Source organism: Rhamphochromis longiceps, linkage group LG14, assembly GCF_057381845.1.
Source record: "Rhamphochromis longiceps isolate RC_006_pf linkage group LG14, R_longiceps_female_GT1.1, whole genome shotgun sequence".
Classification (NCBI taxonomy): domain Eukaryota; kingdom Metazoa; phylum Chordata; class Actinopteri; order Cichliformes; family Cichlidae; genus Rhamphochromis; species Rhamphochromis longiceps.
Genome location: NC_140570.1, coordinates 9,349,710 through 9,377,561, shown reverse-complemented (window position 1 = coordinate 9,377,561; position 27,852 = coordinate 9,349,710). Strand labels below are relative to the sequence as shown.

The window sequence follows — 27,852 nt, the reverse complement described above, 5'->3', positions numbered from 1 at the left end:
GAATTTCTAATGTCTGAGTGATATGTCAAGGGATCTTCAGAAAGAGTCTGAGGTTGTATTGGAACTCTGCCTATGGTTAAGAGAGATTGTGAGTCTGCAACATTATGCTCCCTAAAGATATGCACATGTTGCCTTTCATGTACAGGAGTATCCGGACTAGTATTCAACACTTGATGTTGCGACTTTCATCCGTAAATAAAGCCGCGGCCGGCTGAGTTGGTTGTGTCCCTGTGACGCGCCTCCAATAATCCATAATGAGTCGAACTTGTACTTTGCGCATTTATTTTAAGAACAAAACAAGAACAAACATTTGCGCTTTCAATCAATTTCCAACTAGCGCATGGATTAACTGGTGTGCCAAAAAATGACGGTCAACAGAAAAGTTTGCCCACAAACCACTCACCCAACACACCTGCTGCGAACACCGACATCAGGTAAATAGACTGTGACCACACCCACATACCATCACCTGAGACGCAGGTAAAGCTATACACCTGTGCCACCAAAACAAAAAAGGAAAAACATAAACATTGACTTTGGCTCTTACACCCTTCCTGCTCAAAGTTCTGAAATCAAGCATCTGCTATTGTTGTAATCTGCTAGTGTTCAAAATTTCACTGAACCATTGTAGCAAGGAGGAGCATTGAGACAAACGATGGTCTGAGTCGATCACAGCTTCATTGCTAACACTTTTAACATTACAGACTAACAATGTCTAGGCACTCCATTACAGATATACACCTCGGGCTTTTATTGAAGGGCAGAAAGCAAAGAGGCAACTTAAAGACCTGGTAGTTTGACTTCTTCAAGTGATTGAGATAACATGGCTAAATTGTTTGCTTGTCAACAGTGCAGCTATGACCAACTCTGTTTGTTGCCACCCCAGGTTAATTTAGGTCTAACCGGGTACTTCAGTGAATTTAGTGTTCTCCACAAATAATGGCTGAAACTATAAAAACATGTATTTATCCAGGAATACATTGCTGAAATGAGTGCTCTTTACAGGAATAAGCACCACACAGTTAAAAGGATGAGCAGCTCCACCTTGAGTCATTTGCAAGTGGAAGGCCTTGTTCAACAGCAATAGTGAGTGCAATGAGGGAAAGGCAATCGCTGCTCTTGTCTTGGACAATATGTATAAAACCATGTCAAGCTGATGGTCTTGGGCCACAGAAATAAAAACACAGCAAGGAGAAACATTTGTATAGCATGGCACATGTGAAAAGAATCACAATTTTCAAGAACATTCGCGCCTGTCGTGTTGCAAATGAGTAATCAAAGCGCTGCTGGCTATCATGATGAGACAATAATTAGTCCAACCCTGATAAACCAAAACATTTTTTTAAAAAAAAACATACTTTCTACAACTGTGTTAAACTTTGTCAAGATTTCAATGACCAAAGTTTAAAAGACATCAAAATGTGCACCGCTAACTCAGTTTCCCCAAAATCGCATAATGGTGTTTGTCATCCTAGAGGAAACCCTTTTGTTGATCATTGCGCATTATGCCCTCTAAAATACAAAGGGTTTTTTTTTTGTATGAGTTTATTCTTATTTGGGATGATTGAAATAGACATGCTTAAACGCTGTGGCTTTTACAAAGATTGGGAAACCACCAACTGTGCACCATAGCTGTCATGGATGGAGGAGCATGTGTATGCGCCGGGGAGAGGATAAAAACAATAAAGCAAAGAAGAATGGAGGGTCGCCTGGGGAGTTGTGCTAAAGCACTAATAACGCTGTTAGGAATTTTGGTAATTTTCTGGATGAAAAGCATCATTTAGCTGCAGACAAATTTGCGTAAGGCTCCATAGTAATTAGAATCTGGGGATATGATTATAGAAGGGCGTCAGCATGAGCAATGACAGGCTTTGAATCCAGCAAGTCTAGATGAAAGAAGGAAAAGAACCGCAATAATAACAACAACAAAAGGGAAATTAATGTAAACTCATTAGCAGAGTATTATACTAAGAGTCCATGCTTATTGAGAATTTTTAATTATCATTCAAAGAGCTGGGACTGTTATTGCTAAATGCTGTTTCACTCGTCATTTTATTACGTGCCTATCTGTGATCAATCACGCCTCAAAGTCGAGAGCAGATTTGGAAGTCTGAAGTTAAAGTTTGATGTGAGAGGGGAAACATAAAGCTCTGTGACTTTCCAGTTAAAACAGTATCAAAAGAAAAAAATCAAGTATCAAAAGACATATTTCTTGACCATCCATGTGTTGAATTGTGCGATCACACTACAAATAAAACAACTTTTTTTTGTACTGGAGCCTAAACCATAGGAAGAGAAAAGAGTGCTGAGCAGGAACTCCAAATCAGGTTTTGAAGCAGTGAGATTGTCAGGTTTTTTCTTTGTTTTGTGTGTGTGTGTGTTGGGGAAATATTCACCTAAATGTGTATGTTTGTGCTGTATCAGTTTACAGAGATCTGTGTAAAAGTAAAGAGCTGTATGGTGAGATTATGGTGCCTGTCAAAACAGTCCGTTGGCAGTGGAATACAAATTTCTCCTCTCCGTAGTGGACTGCCAGTCACAAATCTTTCAAAGGCAGCATTTAGTGACGTATTTGTTATTCACTAAGCTTCATGTCTAAAGGTCGTCTAGCTCAGTGCTCCTTGCTGTAGAAATCAAATTCTAGCTTGATCTACAGCCTGCTGAATGCCCGCACAAAGGCTTTTATTTTCCTTCATTTTGTGCCTTTGACTAAGTCTCATAATATTTTGGGAATGATTGACAATGATAAGCAGATTAGACGTAGATGAAAGAGAAAACACTGTGCTTTCAGACAACAGAAGGATTATTGCGATTGTGTGAGATATGAAGATGAACCCTTGAACCCTTTCCATAAAGCCTCTTTAACTCTCCTTACCTCACTACACTTCAACTTTGCTCTCCACCTTCCCACCCCCACCTTGTTGCATTGAACCTGTCTTTATGGGGAATATGACATAACGGGCTGACGGGGCCTGTCCCGTTTCAAAGACTTCTGCAAATGCAGCAGCTGCTTTGGCAAAAAGGCTTCAAGGACACTTTCTTTAAAGGCAAAACATATCAAAAGAAAAAATAACGGCATATTTACTTGGTGTTTTTGTTCAGGCGTTAATCATCACCTGTAAACACAGAAGCCAGGCTTCTGTGTTTACAGGGTCAAACTGCATTTAATCCTAAAGGGCAGCAACTGAATGCACTGAATTGGATGTAGTGTGCAAAACACGCATCTACTGTAACCTCTCAGTGCATGTGAATGCCACACTAAAAATGATATGGCCATCGTTACATAGCATCTATACTACATGTGTTGGAATCAGCTTACTTCTAGCCCATTTTAAGTCTACAGAAAATTGTTTCCATGCATTGAGAGATTGCGAAAGACTGTAGTTGCTAGTCAAGCATTTGGTGGTATGTTTGACACTTTATATAATATTATGCACACACACACCCAGTCAGTTAGTGTGAACACAGTGTCTACTTACTATTAAACAACTACTGCAAGAAGGTAGGAATAGTATAAGCACTGAAAGGCATAAGAGCTCGATTTTTAAAGTTGGGATGTTTGTTGCAAAGAATCAAATGAACCAAGTCTTTATCATCCAATAGATAAGATCAAGTAATTGCTTTTAAGTGTAGTATGGGTTGCACTCTGTTACGACACTGGTTGTTAATTGCTGGTTTAATGAGCAGTGCAACCATGTCTGACTGCGTGGTCAATGTTATGCTAATCTGTGTGTTTCTGTGCAAGTACTGTGGTTAGTGTAGTTCACATTCAAGTTGTGTCAGACGAGCCAAAAGCTGATTTTCACAGATATGGAGATGTTTGCTGTTGAATTTAAAATAATGTGTCTCATTTGGCATTCTCCTTCCATTAATTTAATTTTACTGATGAAATCCTCAACCGTTGTTCGTGTGTTGTGTTGTGCGCAAACCGTGCAACAATCAAATATGAATTGTTTTTGCATGAGACGTCTGATAAGTGCGGGGGGTGGAGGGGTTGCTGGCAAATGGCAGTGATGATACGGGCTGTCATTATGAGGGATGAATTGGGATCTGTATTGTAGGCTGTCTGTGCAGCATGCATTCAAAATGCCACATGTACTGATGTCATTATAAACAATATAGACTAATTAACACATACTTCCCATGACTTGTGATAGATTAATCAAAATGGGAGCACTTAAAACATCGTTGCATCCATATGCTACTGTTGATTACAACCCTCATCACTTCATCACTATACATAGTACCAACATTGTAAAAATGAGTGCAGCCATTTCTCACTCATGTTACATATTTAACCATCTGCAGAATTCAGTACTTCATATTTTTATTTTTATTTTTTCCATTTTAAATATAGTGGGGCGCACAGTTGGGGGAAGGCATAGTAACTGTTGTTTCCATATAGAAGGTCTTGAATCATCAAGCACCGTCTTATGTTAAAGACCTCATAGCGCCGTATCACCCCAATAATTCAATTTCAATTCAATTTGATTTCTATAGCGCCAAATTACAACAACAACAACAGTCGCCTCAGATTGGTTTACTTGTGGTCTCTCTCTGCTTTCTTCTCTTTCCTCTCACACCATACCGGTCACAGCAGACAGCTGCCCTTCGCTAAGCCTGGTCCTGCCACAGGCTTCTTCCTGTTAAAAGGGAGTTTGTCCTTCCCACTGTCGCTAAAGTGCTTGCTCACAGGGGGTTGATTGTTAGGGTTAATTTCTAATATTTTAGCGTCTTATCTTACTTGAATCACTGGCTTCTTCTAGAACAGTCTTTTTAATAGTGACATAACTTCTGTACGATGTAAGACGGTAGCTCTGGCCTGTTTTCCATGAATTCATGAAGTTTCTTGAAGACGTTTCACCTCTCATCCATGAAGCTTCTTCAGTTCGCCGTATGCTTCTGCTGCAAGTTTTTGAAGAGTGGCATGTCAGGTTCACTGACCAGGCCAGCTACTTCGACTATGGTATTTGTTGTGCTTTATTTCTGTTGCATCAAACTTGTAGATTTGCATTCTGTAAATGTTTTGCGAGCGTCACAGACTCTGTGACACAGACTGTGTCATATTACTTATGCTCTTATTCACAATTTTGTTTAGAAATTTAGAAAAATAATGTAGGATTAAGATGCTGTTTTTTAACTAGAACCTCTAGAACTGAAGTTTCTGCTTTATTTTTTTTCTAAGTGATTATAATATTTGAATTTTTGTGGCCATTCAATGCATATATTTTCCCTGACTACAGACGTCACTGTAGCTTGCAGACTAAACACCAAAAGTAATTTATCATTATCAGTCCTGCTAATTTCCTAAACTTCATGAAAAACAGTCTATCTTTGTAGCCACTTGTGGTATTTTGTGCTTGCTCTGTGATTGTGATTGTTGTCAGCTCAGCCAAGAAATTCTTTTTTTCCCTCTTTTACCCCCGGCCTTTCATTTACACTGACTGCATGAACAATAAAGCCCAAATGAAATGCCTCACCTGAGTAATGGCTTAAGGTTTTCACAAAAGCACAGCTCGATAAGTTTTAGCGCAAAGCTGAGTTATAGAAATACGTTGAGACTGTGATGTATAACAAGCATATTGTATGCGCGCTTTGTCTGTGAATGCAGTCATTTTGTTACCCATTCACTGCATTTGAATGCTTTTTTTGTTATATTTAGCTGGAATCACTCAGTGTCTCCAACCATAATGTCAGTAGATGCTTTAATTTTACTTCCTAAAGTTGGAATTCAGGATAGAAGTGGATTGTGGAATTCTCTGCTGTACACAATTACATTACATTAAACCCAGGTAGACAGAGAGCCGGAATTTCTCTGTTAAGACACGTGTTGTGTGTGTGTTCACAAATGTACAGTATGAATGAGAGTGTGTGAGACAGAGATAAATAGAGAAGAGCGGAGGTGTCAAAGATAGAGACGGGGATAGAGATAGCTGTGGAAATCCTGAAGCCCTCTCATCTTTCTTAATGATACATTTGTGATGAGACGTTTGCAATGATGACATCTCTCATTGTAATTTGAAGTGCCTGCGCCCGTATCAGAGTCGTACAAGACAGGATGTGAAATTGGGGTCTCAGAACGGGCTATTTTATTAGCTGCTGGATATTTCCAGGGTGGTTAAGATAGGGTATTTGATTTGCACCGCTCCTTTCATTTACTCTGTTTGATTTGCGATAAGTGACTGTTCCTGGGGAAGAAATCGGTAGTAATTTCACAGTTTGTGCTCACTTTCTCTCTTTTTTCTCTTTGTGCCCCTCCCCCCGCTCAACCCTCTCACCCTTATGGACTCCCCTGACACACCTCTCTGAGACTCCCACATGCAGCCTCAAGCCACGATGGTGATGAACAATGCAAATGAATTGATTCCAGTATAAATGAACTCATGATAGCAATCCCATGCTAAGTGGCTGCTGCTTAATTTCATATTGATAAATGAACTGCCGCAGCCAGTGCTCAGAACAATGGTTTCTAATTAGAGCGACACTAATTGCAGACACATTGATTGGCTTATGAGGATCCAGTTGGATCAGTTAAAGAGCTGTTCCTGAAGAAAACACTTCAGAGTTTGTTGCTAGAGACTCTAAACCTCCAGGAGCACCATTTCAGAAAACTCCTTAAAAGCACATACATTTATCTCTATTAGTCTGCAAAATATGTCACGGGAACAGCAAAAATGTGTTTTGAAGCAGCAGAAAAGGGACAAATACACTGTGTTACATAAATATAAAATAGTTTTACACAGCATACATGTTTAGTAGCTTTTACAACACAACTCTTTTAACCTTTAGGGACATGAAGGCATTTTGACAGCTTGGAAATAAGAAATAAAGTATACACTCGTACCCTAGCCCTTTCTGTGTGGTCTTTAAATCATAAAAATGTACAATAACAGCAATATACTGACAGCAGGCGTGCCAATATGTTACTGTTGTTTTACGGTCCTTTTTATTGGTATACTTTTCTAGTAAGTGTTAGTGTTAGCATCAGTCTTATTACGTTGCCATAATGATACCAGTCTCTGAATTTCAGTGCATTGCTGTATTTCCTTAAACTATTTCCTCAACTGGCAGGCAGTTTGCTGCTAATTTTCCTACAGTTTGCTTGTTGTAAACTAAAGATTCATGTCAGTGTCATGTTGGCTAAATATTAACCTACAGAGGACACCTTTAGGTTGAGCAGACAGGAGACAAAGTTAAAGAGGAACGGTTGTGAAGGTTTGACATGTACAGAGGAGGCTCCAGTGGACAAAGGATGTTGAATATGGCCAAGTAAGAGGGAAGTAGGAAGATCCCAGAGAAGCTTTATAGTGAATTAGGAAGGGTAGGCCTTTGGGGTGACAGAAGAGGATCCTGGGAATAAGGTGAAATGGAGGCAGATTTTGTGGTAACCACTTAAGGGAGCAACCGAAAGACTATGTTAGAAACCTCTGATGTGGATCTAAAGTTCAGAGTTTATCTGGCCTCTAAGGCTCATCTTGGATTTAGTTCAGAGCAATGACTTTCCTGGTGCTACAACAAACACAAAGTTCCTGGACAAAAATAAATAAATAAATAAATCAGGGCTGTGTCTGAAGTCATTCGGTTAAACTCTAAACATATTGTTTACCTTCTGCTATCTTACTGAAGTGTCGGGAGTCTGAGTATGTACTGCTGTGTAGCATGTTAAACACTTCTTTTTGCCGAAATTCCCACAGCACAATCTAAAATTTAAAATGTGCAAATTGGAAATGCACATTAAAAGTACTAACATTTATGGATTTATCACTTATTTTTTTCATATGGGTATGAATTTATGAATATCTAGTTCCAGTTATGATTGAACTAGGAATGTTGCAGTGGGATCCATAATCTGTGCAATGAATATTTATACTGAATTACATAGTGCACCTGTTATACAGCAGGTATGAGCAGGCAGGAACCAACCAGTGAATGGCTTTTGATACTTCAGAAGACTTTTATTTTATCATTGTTGCTTTTTTGATTAATTCAACAAGGACATGCATAAAGCAACTCACATCCAAGAAATGAATGAATACTGATTGCATCTCTAGCATTATGTGTAGCATTATATTGTCTCAAAAGCCATTTATATAATGGGAAGAAAAACCAAAACAGAAAACTTAGTGGAGATCGAAGACACTACATTAATATTCCGGAGCGGGATTACTTTTGGAAATCTTTGTTCTAAAAAAAATAATAATAACAAACCTGAAGTCCAAATATGTTATAGTAAGAGCTTGAATAATTTTATAAGAAACACTCAAATTGTTCTTTTTCTGTCCTTATATGTCCCATTTCCCAGTGATGTTACTGTAAATAACAAACATGGCTGACCTTTAGCTTGCACATGGACCTTTTCCTGTCATGTCTGAAGTGTAATCCCTGCTGAATGATGACAGTGTTGTAATGGTGGCTTCTACAGTAGAGTCTGTTGCCTCTAACAGGGCAGTGCAGCTGAGATCAAATCATTTGGTCTGATCCAGTAGAATGAAATGGAGTTAGAGAAGGTCAGCCTGTGGCGCCATGTTTCTCACTCTGCTCTAATGTAATAAGAGCACACTGTGAGAGACATGGATTAGACTGTAATCCACCTGCTTTTCTCTCTCCCTCTCTTTCTGATTTGTTTGCATTATGCATCCCCTTTTTATTCTTTCTTCTTCTCTTTCTCACACTCGTCTCCTGCACCATCTCTCTTCCAAAGCCAATTTATTTCAGCCTAACCTCACTGGGTTATTGGAATTCCTCTTCTCTCTCTGTCTTCTTCCTTCTCCCTTCTGCTCATCTGCCTACTAACGCTGTCAGTCAGTCTTTGGTTGTGAATATGTCAAGTGTTTGATCAGTTTCAATGTTTTCATCACTTTCAACCAAAGTTTTTATTAGAAATGGGACTAAATCAGTCAGTATAAGGATCCCAATAATGTTCAGCTTGTCTATGTTTTATTTTTTGGGGGAGACTGCCCTTGAATGCATTGTCTGAACTTTTCTATGTTATGTGACTTTTTTTAATGTAAATTTTTAAAAATAAAATACCACCTTTTTACATTATTGGACTCATGAACAATAACCATATGACTGTACCCGCCACTAACACATGACCCTACGCTGTGTCACTGCATCATTCTATGTTTGGCACTGATCACCACCTGCACTCATGTATATATCTTTCAACGTAGCACTCTTAATTCTTATTCTCATGTATATATCTCATGTATATCTCATGCACATATCTTTCCACGTAGCACTTTTAATTCTTATCCCTACTTTTATTTTTTTCCATGTCTATTTAAGTGCTATTTATGACAGCATGTTTGCACTGAAGCACCGCAGCAATTTCCTAATGTTGTAAACCTGCTCAACATTTGGCAATAAACCCCATTCTGATTCTGATTCTGATTCTGATTATACATTTCTGTTCAGTTTTGTGAGACAGACTCTAAGAATTGCTGTTTTTTTTTTCTGTGTAAGATATACTGATTTGATCATTTATATATTTGATTGTAAAACTTTATATAAAGATGAGCAACATAAAGAGTCCAGGTGATTGCGTGTGGATATTATGCAATGAGAATAGGTTCATGAACAGACAATCATTATTTGATTCCAGTGTAACACATGACGAGTACTGACAATGGATAATTAATTATAACAGTACTGTTTAACACTTTGATATAAGCTGTAGGGCTGGTCATTAGCATGAGTGTTAAAGACCAAACGGGATGTTTAACTGTACATATTTATATATGTAGTTAAAGGCACATCTGCACTGAAAAATGCTGGAATATGGCATTATGGAAGCTCCATTTGTCCCAGCGTAAAGTAAAAATATTATACGAAAAGAAACCACATTTTGTTCCCTTTAGGATAATATAACATTGGAGATCTCTTAACTCTTGCACTGTGAGCTTTCATTTGTCCATCACTCTGGATTAATATTAAGTAATTACAGAACTAATGATGAGCCTCAGCTGTACCTTCAACACAGTAGTGTGGGAGTTAGCTCATTAGCTTGGTTAGCTAGTTTGCATCTTAATCGCAGTACAAAGGTCCACTCACTGGGTGATGCCTTTCTGTGTGGAATTTGCAGTGCAGTGACATTAGGTTAATCTGTGAATGTGGCTGAATGGCCTCTACACCATCTGTCTCATTTTAATGTCGATGACAAGCATGGTAAAATAAAATCTAGCTAAACATGCATGTTAGCATTGTCTGCTTAAAATGACTAACAACTGTAGTATCCTCCAAGGATCCTTCAGATTTAGTCAGTAAAAACCATAAAACCTACCTTCTGCTTCCAGCAGTTTTTGTCATTTTGCGCACAGCTTAAAGTGCTAAAGCAGATTATCCCAGCAATGTTAAAAAAAAAAAAAAACTTCACTATAAATGCTGTAATGTGAGAGAATGGTTATTTGACGAAGTGTCATGTTGTATTTGCTCAGTCCAAATGTGATTTCATTTTGTGATTTTTATCTCAAGACATCAAATCTATAATTTACCAAATATGTCACACAGCAGGCAGCCCCATATCCATCACATCACAGATCAACAACCCAAACTAGCAATAATCAGTAAAACCTGATTAATGATATGTAATATCAGTCTGATATACTGCCTTTAACAGAGATTAAAATGTACTTACTCTTCAGAGAAAACATAAAAACTCACTTTGCTTAGCTCAAATGATTCCTGTCCACACTTCATTTACTGCCCTTGGGAAAAGACTATGACAGCAACCCACCCCAAACTTCTAAATGCTCAACCCTACCTCTTTCTTAGTTAAGAGAAGCGTGTGTGTCTTTTGGGGGTGCGAAACAGTCCATTACTTGCTGCCCCCCACTCCTCCAACCTTCCTCGTACCGAGACAGAAAACTGTCATCATCATGTTCCGTCAGTTCGATCAAAGCTGAACACAGTCAGCGGAAAGCAGATTTCGTTGTTTAAACAGTCTTTGGGGAGAATTGGACAGGAATGTGATTGTGGTGACAGCAGGAAAACTGGTGGGAATAATGATGTGTGTGTGTGGGGAGTGTAGGGAGAGTGACGCAAACACGATGTGCATCACTGTGAGATGATATATCAGGAAATGTCTGAAAAATAATGATTGTTATAGTCAAACTTTTTTACTTTATTTTCATCTATCTTGGAGTGGGAGGCTCTAGTTGGCCTTTGTGTCAATATGTAAAGACATCATTCATCTACACTGAGTGCATTTACAATAACTTCTTAGTATGTACAGCATAGCTCACATTTTTATATTCATGTGTTGTATGTCCATTCTGCAGTGGTTGCTAGGTAGCATCATGACATCATAACATGTCACGTGTAGTTCAAGTTTTGGGAATATAAATGAGATGCTGTTTTTGTGAAATTGAAATGTTACAAAATTTTGCAAGGTGTTGTAGGTTGTTTTAACCCACTGGTAGATAGTTGCTAGGCAACATGATGATGTCTTAATATCTGATATCAATGAGAATTTGCACGGGTCTAGGATGAACCTGTGTGCCAAGTTTGATTGCTCAACTCCTGATCATGTAGGAGTTTGCAGGCAAACAGATGGATGGATTTTGTGTATTAGAGTAAGATCCGATATTTTAGAATTTAGTTTTTATGGTAGTGAGTTTGTTTCTGCTCTTTAGAGTGATAAAAAACAGATCTTCTTAATGGTGATCTTAATGGTGGATTTAAATGACAGAGAAAGATGCCACTCAAAATACTGAATATTTTCAATAGGTCCTGGCAGCTGCATTAACACAATCTAAAGAGTGAATTTCTCTGAATCTTGCAGCCTTCTCAGAAAGGAAATGGAAAGAAAGTGATTCCATTACTCCCATGGTCAGTGTTTTCGCAGTTTTTGAAGTAAAGTTTGTAGTCATCTGAGTCTTTTGTCCTTAGCAGAGATGGGCAGTAACGCGTTACTTTTTTCGAGTAACAGAGAAACTGCCGGATCCTTCCACTGACCTCTGCGGCACACCTGCACCAGGGCAAGCCTCCACCTGCCCCACTCCTGCTATACAGGTGAAAATAGAGCAACAGAACTGCTGAGTCTTTGATTTTATTTCTTTTCTGCTGTGTTTTACGTGTATCTATTTGAAAGAGTGAGTGTAAACACAAAAAACTATTTTATTTTACATGCTGGAATATGCAGAAAATAGGTTTAAATATTAAACATTTTTCTTCCAGTCAGAGACTGTTGCATATAATTTAATGATTGCTTGATGCATAAAGTTAAAAGATTAAAACTAATAAAACAAGTTTTAAAAAGAGACTTCTTCATTTGATTATTTTTTATATGATGGATTATGCAGAAAAAGTAGAATTGGGCTGAAAGATCTATCGCTTTATTACCTATTTAGGGGATAAATCATGTTTTAAAAAGTAACTAAGTAACTAATTACTTTTGAATATAAGTATTCAGTAAAGTAACGGGATTACTTTTTGGGGGAAGTAATCAGTAATTAGTTACTGATTACTTTTTTCAAGTAACTTGACCAACAATGGTCCTTAGTGTATTCCAGTAGTGTTTAGATAAAGGGTAGTCCTGGTATTAGGGTGTGGTATTAGCCCTGATTCATATCACTCACACTAAAATCACAGAGTTACACGTACAGCTGTCTGAAGCTGTATGGCCGTCTTTGGCATGTCACTCACACTGCCATAAGCCACACAAACTCTGAGTACCCGAAAGCAGACGCTGAATCTGAATACAAGTTTCAAAGGTTTATTCAACACCAGAACGCAGAGGCGGCTCTGGGTCCCTGACACATACTCCTTTGAGTTTGTTCACTCTCAGTCTCACCTTGTCACATATGAACCCTTGTAAAGGATATCTTGGCATCACATTTACGGTGTGTCATTTTTCAAGGTGCAAGGGCAATGCTATTTTACTCAAAGCACAATCTCTTTCTGGTCCTGTTTTCTTTTTTGCTTTGTTTTTTAAGCCTAATCAGCAAGTGCAAGTGAAAGTAAAAGGCAAGTGAAAGCAATCTGAATAAACCGAATCTCCTAAATGGTGCACAAACTTCAGCCTCCTGACAGTTTTTGACATGATAGGATGATAACATGTGGTTTCTCAAGGCATTTTCAGTATCTTCAAAGACTATTAAGTTAAAGATGCTTCAATTTCTACATACTACAATTTTGGTAGAATTTGTCTCAAAAAAATCAGAGTAAAACCGAGTAGTAGCAAAAGAAAAATGCAGTAAAATACTGAAGTCTGGAGGATGTAATAGTTCCTTTCAATGCAGAGGGAATACATCTATTCACCCATCTAAACAAGCAACTCTCAAACTCTAAGCACTTTGTATGTTTGTGTATGTGCTCAAGTTTAGTTCTTGTTTGTTTAAAGCTGCAAGGACACATACCAATTCCCAGATTCCTTTCTAACACTGGCAGGCACATCCTCCTGCGTATATATATGTGTGTGTGTGTGTGTGTGTGTGTGTGTGTGTGTGTGTGTGTGTGTGTGTGTGTGTGTGTGTGTGTGTGTGTGTGTGTGTGTGTGTGAGTGAAAGACAGAGCGATAGTTATGAAAACTTCTACAAGCAGACATACTCACATGGGTAACTACCTGAATATGCATGTCTGCTTCTCCTCTTTACGCACTTTCCTGCACGTACACACAATCAATAAAACTGAAACACAGCTCCCCTTGACAGGTACTGCTGTTGTTTCACTGGATTTGCATTGACACGCCACAGTTTATACATCTCCAGGTGGATACGTGCCTTCTGCTGTGTGATTTCCCATTCAGTTTGTGTGGAGGGATTATTCTTGCATGTATGAGTCTGGCCTTGTCATATGTGTGCTGGATCGAGGCAAATCCCACGTTTCCGAGCAGGGATAGTCAGTGTCAGTCCTCGCTGACATGCTGACATTTACCGCAACGCCGACGTCTTTGTGCTGCTCTCATCACCGTGACAGCGGGCTCACAGATCACCAAGAATCCCTGCGCAGTATCAATTTGCTCAGGCAGATCGCAGCAAATGCATGCAAGGTGTACACACAACCGCACACAGAGCTGTGGAGTAGAGGCACGACACACACACACTAGTGGGGTGGATACTGAAGGGCAAAAGGTCCAAACCCCATATTAGCTGTGGTGATAATAACCTCGAAGTAAAAGGATTGAAAATTACTGCAAGTGACAGACTGGCCTGTGATTTACATCTCTGTGGCTATTTTGGTGGAAAATAAAGGCTCAAGATTTAAATATGGCTGCCATGAAGCACATTGAGATGTATTAAGGGTTACTCATTATCCTTTTCAATATTGATCAGACATCAAAAGATCGTCCAACAAGCATGCAGCTAAGACTTCATCTACTGTCTATCATCTGCTGTAGGCAGGGAATAATACATTATTAATCCCCTCTTGGCACATGAGCTGTTGTTGTCATTAATAGTTTAGAAGGCCTCATGACTGACTCTAATGAATCAATGTTCAGACTTATTAATATTAATTAAGGGTAACATGTTCATATGAAATTATTCAGTGTTTCTCAGTGTAATATCACACATTTTAAAACTAAAGCATGTTTAAATGCCTTCAGTGTAATCCCCCTGTTCGGGAGAAGTACTATTTCAAAGATTAACCGTTACTGCATGATTGCATGCATATATTTGCATCAGATTGTGTGTTTTTTTTCTCTCATGCAGTTTTTGTATTTAAAGAGTTTATTTTTGCATCAGCCACCTGCGATAGAAGCACAACTTTCACTGCATGACCTCTGCCTTCTTTATCTAAACTTACAGAGGTGAACGGAGTCAAGAACAAAAGATCTCCAGTCTCTGAAATCTGAGTCCATTATTGCCTGTTCTAGTAAAATGTGATCAATTTACCTTGGAATAATTTCACAGTCTCTTCTTCCTCTTTCCAGCTTACAGTTTAGGTTATTTGTGAAGTTTGGGGAAAAATTGAAGTATTATTTGCATTAGTCTTTCTTCAGTAACAGAAGTGCAGCATGTTTAGTTTTAAAAAGGGCATTTGCACAATTTTAGCTCTTTGACATTTACTGGCACTGTTTAAACAAGTTACCGATTTTGAACTTCTAATCACATAAATGCTTTAATCAAAGAGCAGCTTTTTAATAATGGATTGCATTTATATAGCGCTTTGAGGCCCCCTCAAAGCGCTGTACAATGCCACTATTCATTCACACACTGGTGGAGGCAAACTACAGTTGTAGCCACAGCTGCCCTGTGGCAGACTGACAGAAGCGAGGCTGCCATATCGCGCCATCGGCCCCTCTGGCTAACACCAGTAGGCGGTAGGTGAAGTGTCTTGCCCAAGGACACAACGACCGAGACTGTCCGAGGCGGGGCTCAAACCAGCAACCTTCCGGTTACAAGACGAACTGCCAACTCTTTGAGCCACGATCGCCCAGCTTAGACATGCCTCTTTTGTACATTCAAACCCCGACTCCAGCAGCTGTATGTATAATATAGCAGTTGTCAGTAGGTAAATGTCAGGTACCAAAACATAATTCAATCAGATAATATTTTTATTTGCTTTAGAGATCATTTATTTCCTTAGTTGTAACTACTGGCTTTTCCATGACAGATAACTTTAATTTTGTAGCTAATAGAGACGGACGGTGAATTTCGGTAAAAGCAGTCTTGGCCTCACTACCACCGTTTGCTTTGGAGAAGCTGTAGTCAGCAAGAAGGCTGAAAGGGAAGCTCATTAGGATCTTCATATGCAAAGGACGGGCTTATTTATGGAAGCTTTGTGGCTTCTATTTGCAATTGATTGCATGATTGTGTTCAGAGCTGAAATCTAATCTCAACACTACTGGCTGTGATCTCATTATGATTTAGCTTTTCATTTACATGTGTTTTTAACATATGTATTTAAACTTGAGTGGTGCATTGAACTGAAAGTCTTGGTCTGGGTTTAAGTTATATGTCGACTGCTATAGAAGCTCTCAAACATCGGTCATTCAGCAAAGTCATGCTAAGTTGTTAGGTGATGGCTGATGTTCACAAATTGGGATCAACTACTCCCCAGGACACAAGCGGCTTTATAAAACAGTAGGCTTATGATTTGATAAAGGCTCATCACTGATTAGTGCAATTGCCTTAATCCTCTAAACATTCTTCCATCAATAAGTGCCTTATTTTCAACAGATTTATGCCTGAAGTGGAGCTGCCGAGTAGCCTGTATTTAAAACATTTTCATTTTCAAGGATGAAGTGAGACAGAGAGGTCTGTGGAGGTGCTGTTCTGGGAGGGTTAATCTTTAATTTATTTGGTTCAGACTGTCCAGACCACAGCTAACAGTTCTTTTCCTCTTATCGAAGAATCCCAGATCAACTTGAAAGAACGCCGAGTTCACACTGTAAGGCTCTTCATCACCATGTGTCATAAAAATGAGAAGAAGACTATAAACTCCTAACAAATTGCCTAAGATTTATAAAGTTCATCTGAAGAAGCAAATAAAATCTGGGATCTTATGCTGTATGGACTATATACACCTTCAGATAAAAAGAGGAGGATTTTATTATGCAGTTGGTATGCATGGTATTAATAAAGCAAAGCATGCCCTTCCTTTTTTTTATATTTGCAGCACATAAAGAGGAAATGAGAAATATGCCAAAAAGTCTCGATATTCCCTGAGCAGGAAAAACATTTTTATAAAAAATGTGTGAGGGTAGCAAATGGTGTCCATTACGACCCAACCACCTCGGTTATTAGATGAAACATCAGGTTAAATTCTCTGCTACTTAAACACTGCAGTGAATTTAATTACTAAATTATCTCTGAGGAGAGGAACTGTTTTTTGCAACTAATAGCATGAAATTGGACTATGATCATTATATATTGTAAAAGAAGGGATTCTGCTTAGGGGAAATATTATCGTAATTTCCATGTATTTAGTTCCTGGACTCTAGAATATCTTTGTATGATGCACAGTTCAAAATGAAACTCATTTATCTCATACTGGGCCTCATTTTGTCCACTCTGAAACAAGCAGCTTTAGCTCCTCTCCCTTTAAGCCAGCTTTGTTCTGACTGGCTGCTTCTCACAAACAGCAGGTAGGTGGAGCTTCTGTGGTCTACGCCAAAGCGCCAAATTAAGAATAGCCGCTTTTATTGATCAGACAGGGCTATGAACTCACAAGGACTACTTGTACTTTTACACACAATGATCTTACCTTGAGCAGCCTGACAGTAGGCAGGTGGAGGTCTGCCATTGCAACACCTTGATTCTTTTAAGAACTGTCTTCCAATTCTTTTTCAGCCATCCTCTTGCTGCTGTGCTGTGATTATAGTCCTGTTGCATGGCCCAGTTTTGGCAAATTTCAGCTTTGCCAGTCTGACTCTAGAATACTGTTATACAGTGCCTGAGCCCTCTGCCTGCAAAACAAGCTTAAATCATTACCCCTCCACCACCATGCTTCATAGTTACTATGAGGTGATTGTGCTGATGTGCCAATTTTCACCGAACAGTATGCATAGAGTCTCGTGAAAGCTTTCTTTTTCACTTGACTGTACAGTGCTGGTGTAAAACTAATACAGCATATAGTAACAGTAAAATATAGTGGTGGTAATGTGATGGTCTGGGGCTGCTTTGCCACTTCAGGACGTGGGCGACTTGCTGTAGTTGATTGAATCATGGATTCTGCTGTCTACCAGAAAATCCTGAAGGAGAATGTCCAGCCATCAGTTCGTCCCCTAAAGCTTAACTGCACTTGTGTTATCCAGCAGGTCAGTGATCCAAAACATATCACCAAGTCCACCTCTGAATGGCTCAACAAAACATGAGCATAACATAAAGGTTTTTTAGTAGCATAGTCAGTCCAAATTTTAAATGAAATGCTTTGTCCAAGAAACCCCTCCAATGTGGCTGAATTTAAAGATTTCTGCAGAGGACTAATTATTAGGTTCAAGAGGCAGCTACTTTTTCATATAGGGCCAGGTAACTTTGGATAACCTGCTTTACGTAATAAGTGAAAATAGCATTTAAAAGCTTACTCTTTGTGTAATATTAAAATTTGCTTGATTATCTGAAGTAAGTGTGACAAACATGCAAAAACTAAGAAACTGGAAAAAGGGGCAAATTTCACAGCACTTTATATGCTGGGAAATAAGAAATAGCACAATCGCTTATATATTAGTATATGTAACACAACATGCTATGCTCATACTGTTAATTAAAGGTGTTATGTAGTGTTTTTATGCAGTGCACTCAACATGTGAGTGTTGGGATACAGTTAAATGTGCAAGAAGAATCAGCATATCATCACTAAAGGCAGGTAAGAGCTTTGCTACAATGTAAAACTTCAACTTAAATGTTTCATGAGGAAAGAAGTGCATTTAACACATAATGTGGAGGAGGTGAGAAATAGTGAATGTAAACAAGTTTGGTTTGGCAGAGAACTCCACAGGTTACCTTTAAATGATCTGTGACATGCACAACATAATTCATTACAATAGTTTCTGAATAAAGCGAACAATTATTATATATTATATGTTAGATATTGTAGTGATTAGGGCCTTAAGTGGCCAATTAGCACTTGAGTTTATCACGCTGAATGATGCTTTAGTTGACATTATCACCATCTGTAGTGGCTTGGGGCCTGTGGCTCAGCTTTAGCTATGGCTGTTTCCAGAACAGCTGACAGCATCTATTCTGTAGTTAATGTGGCATAGTGAGGAGCTGCAATAAAGATAATGTAAGGGTTGTAAAAGTGCTAAAGCTAATTACAGCTTCTGGTAGAAGCACGCCAGGTGAGTGGAGCTGGTCGAGATGGAGGACAGACAGGAAAAACGATGGAGTTGTTTTTTTTAAAGCAAGCTGTGGCCGGCATAAAAAGACTCTCAAGGTTAAAAGTGTCGTGTGCCAAGTATCACAGGAGTGAATTTGTGCATTTTCCTCACTAATATTGATTAGCCTCGGATATAGCATGACACTGTCAAGGAGAAAGATCAGGCCGGGCTGTGCTATTTTATTAGCATCCTTCTCATGCTCCATCACACCATGTAATACACTCCAGCACTCTGTTGGGACCTGCTTCACAATCCTGTTGCGGCAGGAATGATTATTTGAAATATATTTCTCAAAATATTCCCACGCACTCTCAATTAGACTTTGTCTTTGTAACTTTTATGTTTACGGATGGTTTTTTGTGTGTGTGTGTGTGTGTGTGTGTGTGTGTTTTAAACTGAAGCATTTATATTATCCTTTACCCCCTTACCAACTTCATCCTCTGTTAACCCTCAAATTTCTGTCAAACTTTAACTTTATAAGATTCTGGCTTTAAAAAAATAATTACAAGTAGGCCACGCCTTCATACCAGATGGATTTTAAAATAATAAAACTATAAGTCAAGCTTACAATTGCTATGACGGCTACGTCTGCAAAGAACATTTAGTAACATGGTTGCATGTGAGTCATTAGGCTTCTGAAAGAACAACAGGCTGGTACTCAAAACAGCGATTTTATATTTTATTTATTTATTGTCTTGTCTATTGTGCTGCTAAACATTTCATACTGGGCTCTGAGCACTTCCATAATGCGGGCGAGCCATGCCACCACTTCCTGTGTATACACGCAAACATCCACTAACAGACTCCAGAAGCTGTGGCTCAGACCTGGACAGTATCCCTGGGGAATTCCTCACAGAGTCACTTCAGAGTTTTAGGACAGCTGATGTAAATCGCTCTCTTGGTGTGATTCAGCAGCATCGTAAACAGAGACGATAACTGCCTGATGATTATTTTAAGGCTTTAACTGTTACTCTGGGCTTCATCTTGAACCTCAGTGAGAATTATGTGCTGTGCCTTTAAAGTTATCTTGGCTGAGTCGCCACAGTTTGTCAATACGATGAGCTGATCAATCTCTTTTAGAATACCTTACAAGTCTTATGCAAATCAGCAATTTTCTCTTTTTGATTGATTAGACTCCAGGTTTCTAACTCCTGGCTTCAATTGGCTTTTTTTCAGATGTCATTATCCAAGTGATTCACAGAGTTATTAATGATCAGTTCACTGTGGACAAAAACACCCGAAAAACTTGCTATGACTACGTTTTAATGTATTTGTATATGGAGGACAGTATAATGTTATTCATTAATGATAATATTTTTTTTATTTTATTTTTTTTTACAATTAACATGCAGATCTTATCAACAAATTAAGAGTTAAAGTCTGTTTTACCAGCAGTTCTTGTATAATTACATAAAAACTTAGACAAGGGTTTTGTTACAGACACCTCTTACACCTTAAACCTTATTACCTTAAATCAATGTTCTTGTCATAAGTTAAACGTCGACTTATTAACAGGTGACTAAGTGTTACAAGGCAGTTGTTGTCTTTATTAGATGTTGATGTTGAATATGGATATGGTGACTGAATGTGCCAGCACTCAGCCCTAAGCATCCCAAAATCAATTTCATCCTTGTTTGGACGTGATTGGTTGATTGATTTTTAACACTGTGCTCTATAATAGTCCAGATAAAGGCGCCCATTAAGCACTGTTATCTCTCAATAAGTATATTAATACATCTATTAAATTTAGCAAATCATTATTATTACTTAAGATCTGGTGCTTGCAGATAAGTCAGCTGTTAATAAGTCGATGTTTAACATCTAGTAAATGTATAATGAAGAATGTGTTGATGTTAAAGAATCCACACAAATCAGCAGAGGTTTATATGATAGGAGGTTAAACAGTTATTAACGCATAATATCAATGTCAATGAACATCATATAAGTATTTAAAGGAATTATATGACTGTGTGAGTTTACTCTTCACATCCATGACAGATAAATAAGGGAGCAATCTCATTCCCAACGCGTAACATAACCAACAATTTGTCACATCCCGAGGCGTCCCATGGGTACGGAAAAGGTAACCTTCCGCGTCCCTATGATACGCGCCCGATTGTGGATGTAATCCAATAGAATGACGCTCCAACTGGTAACACACGTTCCAGCCATGTATTTGAGCCCTAACCCTAATCCTAACCTTAACCACAACCTTAATGGTGTTAGATAGTGTTTTCGAAAGCGATTAAAATAAAATGAATATATATGTGCAGATTGAGTCCAAACGGTTCTCATGTTTCCACCTTTTTCTGAACACGTAACACAGGAACGTGTTGGGTGGCCGAAAGCGTAACATCCTGACGATTTGTCACATACCGTAATATGTTGGGAGTGAGAACATGTTGGCATCTTTCAGTGTGTGTCATTGATGGTGGTATCCTTTAATGCTGAATAATAATCAGTGGATATTTAAATGGAAGGAATGAGAGATGATGGATGAGACAGATTCATACACATCAACTAAATAAAAGGTGGCACTCTTATTTTTTTTAATGTTGTTTGAACATCATAAGTTAAAAGACAAAGAAAGAAAATTGCTCTTGAAGTTCAGTTTGCACTCAGCTTCCCACCCTTGGTTGGCCGGCAACAGCACACAGAAAGTATATCCACTGTATCTGGCCTTTTCCTGCTACCTTGATCTAAGGGTGGTTATTGAAATGTCATTACTGTAATTCTGCAATTTTAAAGGAACATTTATTAGGGTTTTATGATGGAAAGAACACATTGTTAAATTACCTCTTATTTGGACCATCAGTCCATTTCTCAGCCCAGACCTGTGTAATCTGTGTAATTTTGTGATATACTGAGCTGATTGGAGATAATGCCACACTATGGGAATAAAGATAGGTCAATGAGCCACCCTTAGCGTAAGGATTTAATGGCCCGCTAAGGGCTGAAAGCTGGAAAGCTGCCTCTTTAATGTGTGATCATTATGTGAAAGAACAGAATTACAGTACCAGCAGTAATAATATCATATTGTTCATGTCAAGTAACTGAAAACTCATATATATTACGGTCATACATTATTGCCATTATTCATAGACTGATTTGTCTTGAAGAAAAAACAGTGTCAAGATCCAAAGAAAAGCCTGTAACAACAGATTCTTCTCAAATATTTCAGCAAATATCTACAGATGTACTTTGAAGGCCAGTTAAGTACTTGTTTGGGCTTTTTTCCCCCTCATTCATCGTTACATTGGAAATTAACCTTCTTGTAAAGTGTATCAGCAGCATGAGAAGTGACACTGCGGGAAATGTGACCCGTCCTCATTTATCAGGAGAAAACATTTTAATCATAAAGCCGCTAAAAGCTGTAAGGAGATGTGTTGCCAGGTTTAATCACGTTTCACTCTCACTGGCTGTGCTTTGAAGAAGGAGTGCAGTTTGACTCGAGTGTCCCACGGGCCTTTCTTGAGTGATCCGCTGAGGTCTTCTTGCCAAGGATAGGAAGCTAGGAAGCAGACAGGAAAGAGAGTGATAGACATCTAATTTGGCAGTGAGGTGGAAATGACAACTAGCTTTGATGCCCATCAGCATGCAACAGGTATTTAAGTGCAGCAGCATCTTTTTGTTGAAACCGTGGTACGTTAAGTACGCATCGAAACAGGGTTGGAATGTATCCGGTTTCCTTAAAACGATTAATCGGATAATTATTAAAAATGTTTACACAACCTATAATTTAGTGCTTTCTTTTTTAGTTAGTAAGCTAGACCACAGTTTTGTCAGGGCCTCTGTGTTTGGTTTTATTCATAATTAATTGAGAAGATACAACAGTTTGACGGTTGATCCAAAAAGATGGTTCCACTTACATAAGCAATGAACTCATTTAATGCTCCGGTCAAGCCACATCCAGTCAGGTGTCCTTTTTCTAACAAAGCTGTGTAAATAAAGGATAAGAACACAATATCAGAGCAGAATACACAAGCTTTAATTCTCCAGCAAGGTGAAGCAAGAGAAGGACAGAATGGCATGAAGGGCAAATGAGGGAATGGGGGAACGCAGCACCATGGACAAATGGCACAGATGACAGACATTTAATAAGAAGCTGAATTTGAGAAATGGCAGCAGGAATAAACGAGAGAGCGAATGAGAGAAATAAATGATAGGAGGGATAGAGGCCATGTTTGCCAGCCAATCACTGAGTGTTTTCACTCTGTGCAGGTTTTCAGGAGTGTGCAGAGACAGAAGCACACACTGGACAATAGAGATAGAGTGGGCATTCGCGTGCACACACATGCACAGACATCGACATTTTTAGTTAGAAAAAGAGACAGGTATAGGAACAGCAAGAGACCAGCCCCTCTCTCTCACACACACACATGCAGAGTTCTAGAAAAACAGGTGCAGACAGCAAGAAATCCCATCTATAGGGTATTTTTGTGGTGCGTATTGTTGCTCCCATAATCTCTTATCTTTCATGCTTACTTGCTCTAACACCTCTCTCTCACACACACAGACACACACACGCACACACACAGACACATATATATACAGTTTGTGGCAGGGACTACCCTGCTTTCACACTCCCAGGTTCCTAGGCCAATTTGAACTGTAGCAGTGAGCGATGGTGACCCACTGGTGCCAGCAGACCTTGGTGGAAAAAGTCATTTTTCACAGCTTGTGCAAATGCAAACTTCTCTCCAATGAGAGCTCAGGTAATATTTTGCCTCTTGGAACGATTACTTTGTGTTTAGGGAAAATAGAAATATATCATACTTTTACTAGAGTTTCTTTGAAAGGTTTAACTGCTGGAAATATTTAAACTGAAGCTTCTGAAAAGCTGAGCTAAGAGCTGAGTTTTAGAGTTTCCCAGTGGGTAACTTTTCAGGACGGAGGGAGGGAGCAACTATTCCCAAACTGCTCACTTTAACTAATTTAATTCCAGGTAAATTTTACATGTAATGTTGCTGCATATGAAAAATGTAAAACATTAAAATTAAATGGAATCAGGTCAAATGAAAGATACTTGTTTGGTATATATCCAGTTTATATTGGAGCATTTCATTTTATTTATTTATTTATTTCACACTTGGTACAACAATTCAAACAAACCAACCACACTTGCTATCAAAAAGCACTACAACCATGTGTGAAAAGGAGCAGGAAGAAGAAAATATTCTTATTTATTATTATCTTATCCCTGCCCCTGCATAATTTCCTCGTTTATCATATGAAAAAAATAAACCTTTGATTTGTATTTCAGTTTCATTTTACTCACTTATTGCTTCATGTTTCTAAGGACCAACATGTGCCATTTAAAAAAAAAAAATCTGTTAAATGCCACTGTGGTGACAGTTTTAACTGATTTAAAAACAGCAGCTTTGACGAATGCCGTGATGAAAATGTTTCATTTGTTTCACACTCTTTCCCCGAACCACGTGCTGATCACAGTAACTGTTCACACTGCGGAAGGCAAAGTGAAGACATTAAACCATAATACAACATTCAACTCACACAGCATTCATTCTAGCACAATAAGCCAAAATGTGTTTAAAAATATTCAGTTCAGTGCCACTTCATTTATATAGCACCAAACCACAAAAATATCAAGAACTCAAGGTTCTTTATAATGTAAGGTTAAGGCCCTACAATGAACAAGCACTTGGCAACAGTGGGAAGAAAAAACTCCCTTCCAACAGGAAGATACATCTAGCAGTACCAGGCTTTAGGGAGGTGCGGCTGTGGAAGAGAACTGGAGATTAACTACTACTTATTAACTGCAGAGTTGTGTATAAACACACAGTGAGTGAAAAACAAATGTTCAGTGCAACATGGGAACCCCCCCCCCCCCCCAGCAGCCTACGCCGATTGCAGTGCAACTAAGGGAGGGTTCACCCGATCAAGCCCAAAATTAGTTGACATTATTGGCAGGCTAAAGTTATAAATTAGCCTATTTAGCTGTTTTGGCATTGATGCAAAGACTGCTTCCTTGTTAGCTTCTATAGCCACTACATAAGTATTAAAGAAGCATATAACAGCACATTAGAAGTGGAAAAGAGTAGTCTAAAGTCGGGACTGGTGTATAGAAAACTAATGAATCACAGTGAGGAGAGCTATAATTTCCATGTGTGAACACACTGTCTACAGTGATGACATTTTTTATAGTTATAAACCATTTCTCAGATATTTAGTGCTTGGAGGGGGGCTGGAATGATTTCTGCCATTTTTCTGAGCTCTGTGTGTGTGGTCTAGAAAATCATGTGAAACATTTGCCAGGAAATCAGCGTCTAATGTAAGTTACTAAGTTGCATTATAGGAAACGTAGGTGTGTGTTTGGGTTGTTTTACTTGTTGTCTTTGTTGCCGTTTTGCATCTTTACACAACTTATCATGTACACAGTGGTATTTGAAATGGACTGTTAGCACAGGGGGAAGCGTAGCCACATCCATGTGTGGGAAGAGCCAATCTGGTCTCAAAAGCACAGTGCTTTAATGAAATGAAACAGAGGCTTTAAAGAGGGCATTCAAGTGTTGTGAACGCTGGAAAAGCAGAAATCATGTCTCTACTGTAGCTGTCAGAATAGCTCATCTGTCACATCTGTCTTGCTGTTTGATGTAAATGCCAAGATTGTGGTGCCTTTTGTAGATCTCCGAGGCACAAGTATAAAAATAATCTTCTAGGAGTTTTCTCCAGGAACGTCACACCAACACAGTAACAACATTTTCTCTGCAGCTGTTATCAGACACACTGTACACTTCCCCCCCAAAGGTAAACACTGCCAGCAGTGATGGTGGACGTGTCATGTGAGCCCGCTGCGTTTCATAGTCGTCAGCGTTCCACAGCAAGTCGTCCGTCCTGCACTCCATTCCCGCTCGCTAACACAGCCTAACACAGTCATTACCACAGAATGCACTAAAAGAAGATATGTTCCTGCCTCGTGGACCCTTTGGCTGCGGGAGCTTTTAAACAGGATGATGCAACTGATGGCAATTTACATATAAAATACACCAGAGATATGGGCAGCAGCATCAATATTTTCATCTGGTTTCCCTCTCAAATTCCCTAATAGAGCATAAACAAGATTAGAATACATTTTGTGTTTTGGTCAGTTGGGACACGATGCCTCTGCCATAAACGATATCGCAACTGATTTTCTGATAAACCAATTCTCTGTAGCATTTACAAACATCCAGACTTTTGGTTCCTGCCTCATTTCAGCCCCAAATGCGCCGGTCGAAGCCTTATGCCTTGTTGGCTTTGGTCCAGCTTTCGTTAAATCACGGGCAGAGTAAGGAAAGCTGAGTGGAGCCACATCCATTGTGTGGTTGGACCGGAGCCTATAACACTCAGTGGTGATGATGGTGAACAGCTGGGCCTGACTGCCGGAGCCGTCGGTACACGACGAGATGATCGATAGCTCGATGGCAGGATTTCAGCCTGTATTTGGGCAGAGTGGAGTGACATAATGGAGAGTCAGAGTAGTTATTTTTGGAACTGGGACTTTTTAATCTCCCTCTGGGCTCTGTGGAGGGCAGTGGGTGATGCCTTTTGGTAAGCTTAGAAATAATATTTGGAATGGCTTTAAAATGAACAGATGCATTAAAATGCCAGGTGATCCCTGCAGTGGTCATTCTCTGATTCGGGTTCATTTCAGCTTATTATTATGATATAAACATGAACTTCTGACACTATCAAATCTTTCATTCGAATATATAAAAAAGTTTAAATCCCTGTTTTTGTTGTAAAACAATGAAGCTGATGCCGACAGAAATAGATACATATAAATGGATTTTCCCAGTGGAAGTTTTTGTGTGACTTTGTATCTCAAGTTGTGTCTTTGAAAAGCCTTGTTTTCCTCATAACATACGATTACTTTACCCAGTTTAAAGTTTGCTATATAGAAAACCTTTTTAGCAGTAAAAATCAATAAAATGCATACCTCTTATTGCCATATATTTCTGTTAATCGAACACTATGTGGACGCTGCTGTGAGACAACATTTGCAGAGGTAAATTGTCAGGTTCTTATTTAATGCACGACTTAATCTACCTTACACAACATGTCTTTTTCACACACACACATTTACTTTTCTACATCTAAGTGCTTTCTATCTATTGATTCACACTCCGATAAACATCTGGGTTCAGTATCTTGCCCAAGGATACTTTGACTGGAGCATTCAGAGATGGAACCACCAACCTCTCAATTAGTTGACAGCCTGTTCTACCAAGTGAGCCACAGCCATCACATTAGATCACTACTAATGGGATGGGATGGCACAGATCCTCATCTGTGTGTTTGTGTGCGTGCGTTTCTGTTCTCGTGTTTCAAATTGCTGAGGGTCATCTGTTTTTGTTACTCACCGTTCTCTTGTACTCATGCAGACATGACTGGTATATAAAAATAAACGAGAAGGACTCATAAAAACCTTCTTTGTATCTTTGAACTGATTACATTTGTAAAGTTATTATTTTTTAATTATTGTTTTAATTAAGGTCAGTAACCCTCTGGTAGCAATCAGTTGTGGAATCAGGGAATAGTGACTGGAGGTTGCCAAGGGGTCACCAACTGTTCTTTATGCTTGTGTGAGTGAAGCCAGAATGTAATTAAATCCTTCTGTTTGCTGTGGGCATCCAATCAGAAGAAAGATAGCAAACAGAAATGTAAGCAGAGCCTTCCAGGCAACAGGACTGGCTAACTGTTCTCTTAGTTTAGTAAAATGAAAAGCTGAACAGTGCAAATGGCTTAGATGCATCAATAATCCAGTTAGTGCGAGAGTTAAACTGATATCTGAAACGAGCTTCTCATAATCCCTGCCTGAGCCTTAGTGGATCATTCTGACATTAATTTCGGGCCTATAAAGCTCAATAAAGCACTGCATGCTACACTGGTGAAAAACAAATAAAACTGAAATACTGTAAACGTCGAAACAAAGCCAGGGTGTTGTTGCGTTGTATTAAAAAACACATGAAAAACGTTTGTGGGCTCGGTTGCATTTCTGCTGTGAAGAAAACTTGGCACGTAATCAGGTTTGCATGTACTCTAAATATTCTATTGTGTGGTTGTTCTTTGATTTTGTTTGGCTTTGC

At 38.9% G+C, this 27,852-nt stretch overlaps 1 protein-coding gene and 1 long non-coding RNA gene across 2 annotated transcripts in view; one reads left to right on the top strand and one right to left on the bottom strand.

Moving 5' to 3' along the window:
• Positions 1-27,852, top strand: part of LOC146653543 (calsyntenin-2-like) — a 367,985-nt gene that overhangs the window by 156,967 nt on the left and 183,166 nt on the right. The gene's annotated exons all lie outside the window — the stretch shown is intronic.
• The window catches only part of LOC146653544 (uncharacterized), a 28,620-nt gene continuing 20,963 nt past the window's right edge, over positions 20,196-27,852 (bottom strand). The window contains exons 3-4 of the long non-coding RNA XR_014907144.1: positions 22,633-22,700; positions 20,196-22,274 (exon numbers count right to left, since the gene is read on the bottom strand). This is a non-coding gene — a long non-coding RNA (uncharacterized LOC146653544). The remainder of the gene's footprint in view (positions 22,275-22,632; positions 22,701-27,852) is intronic.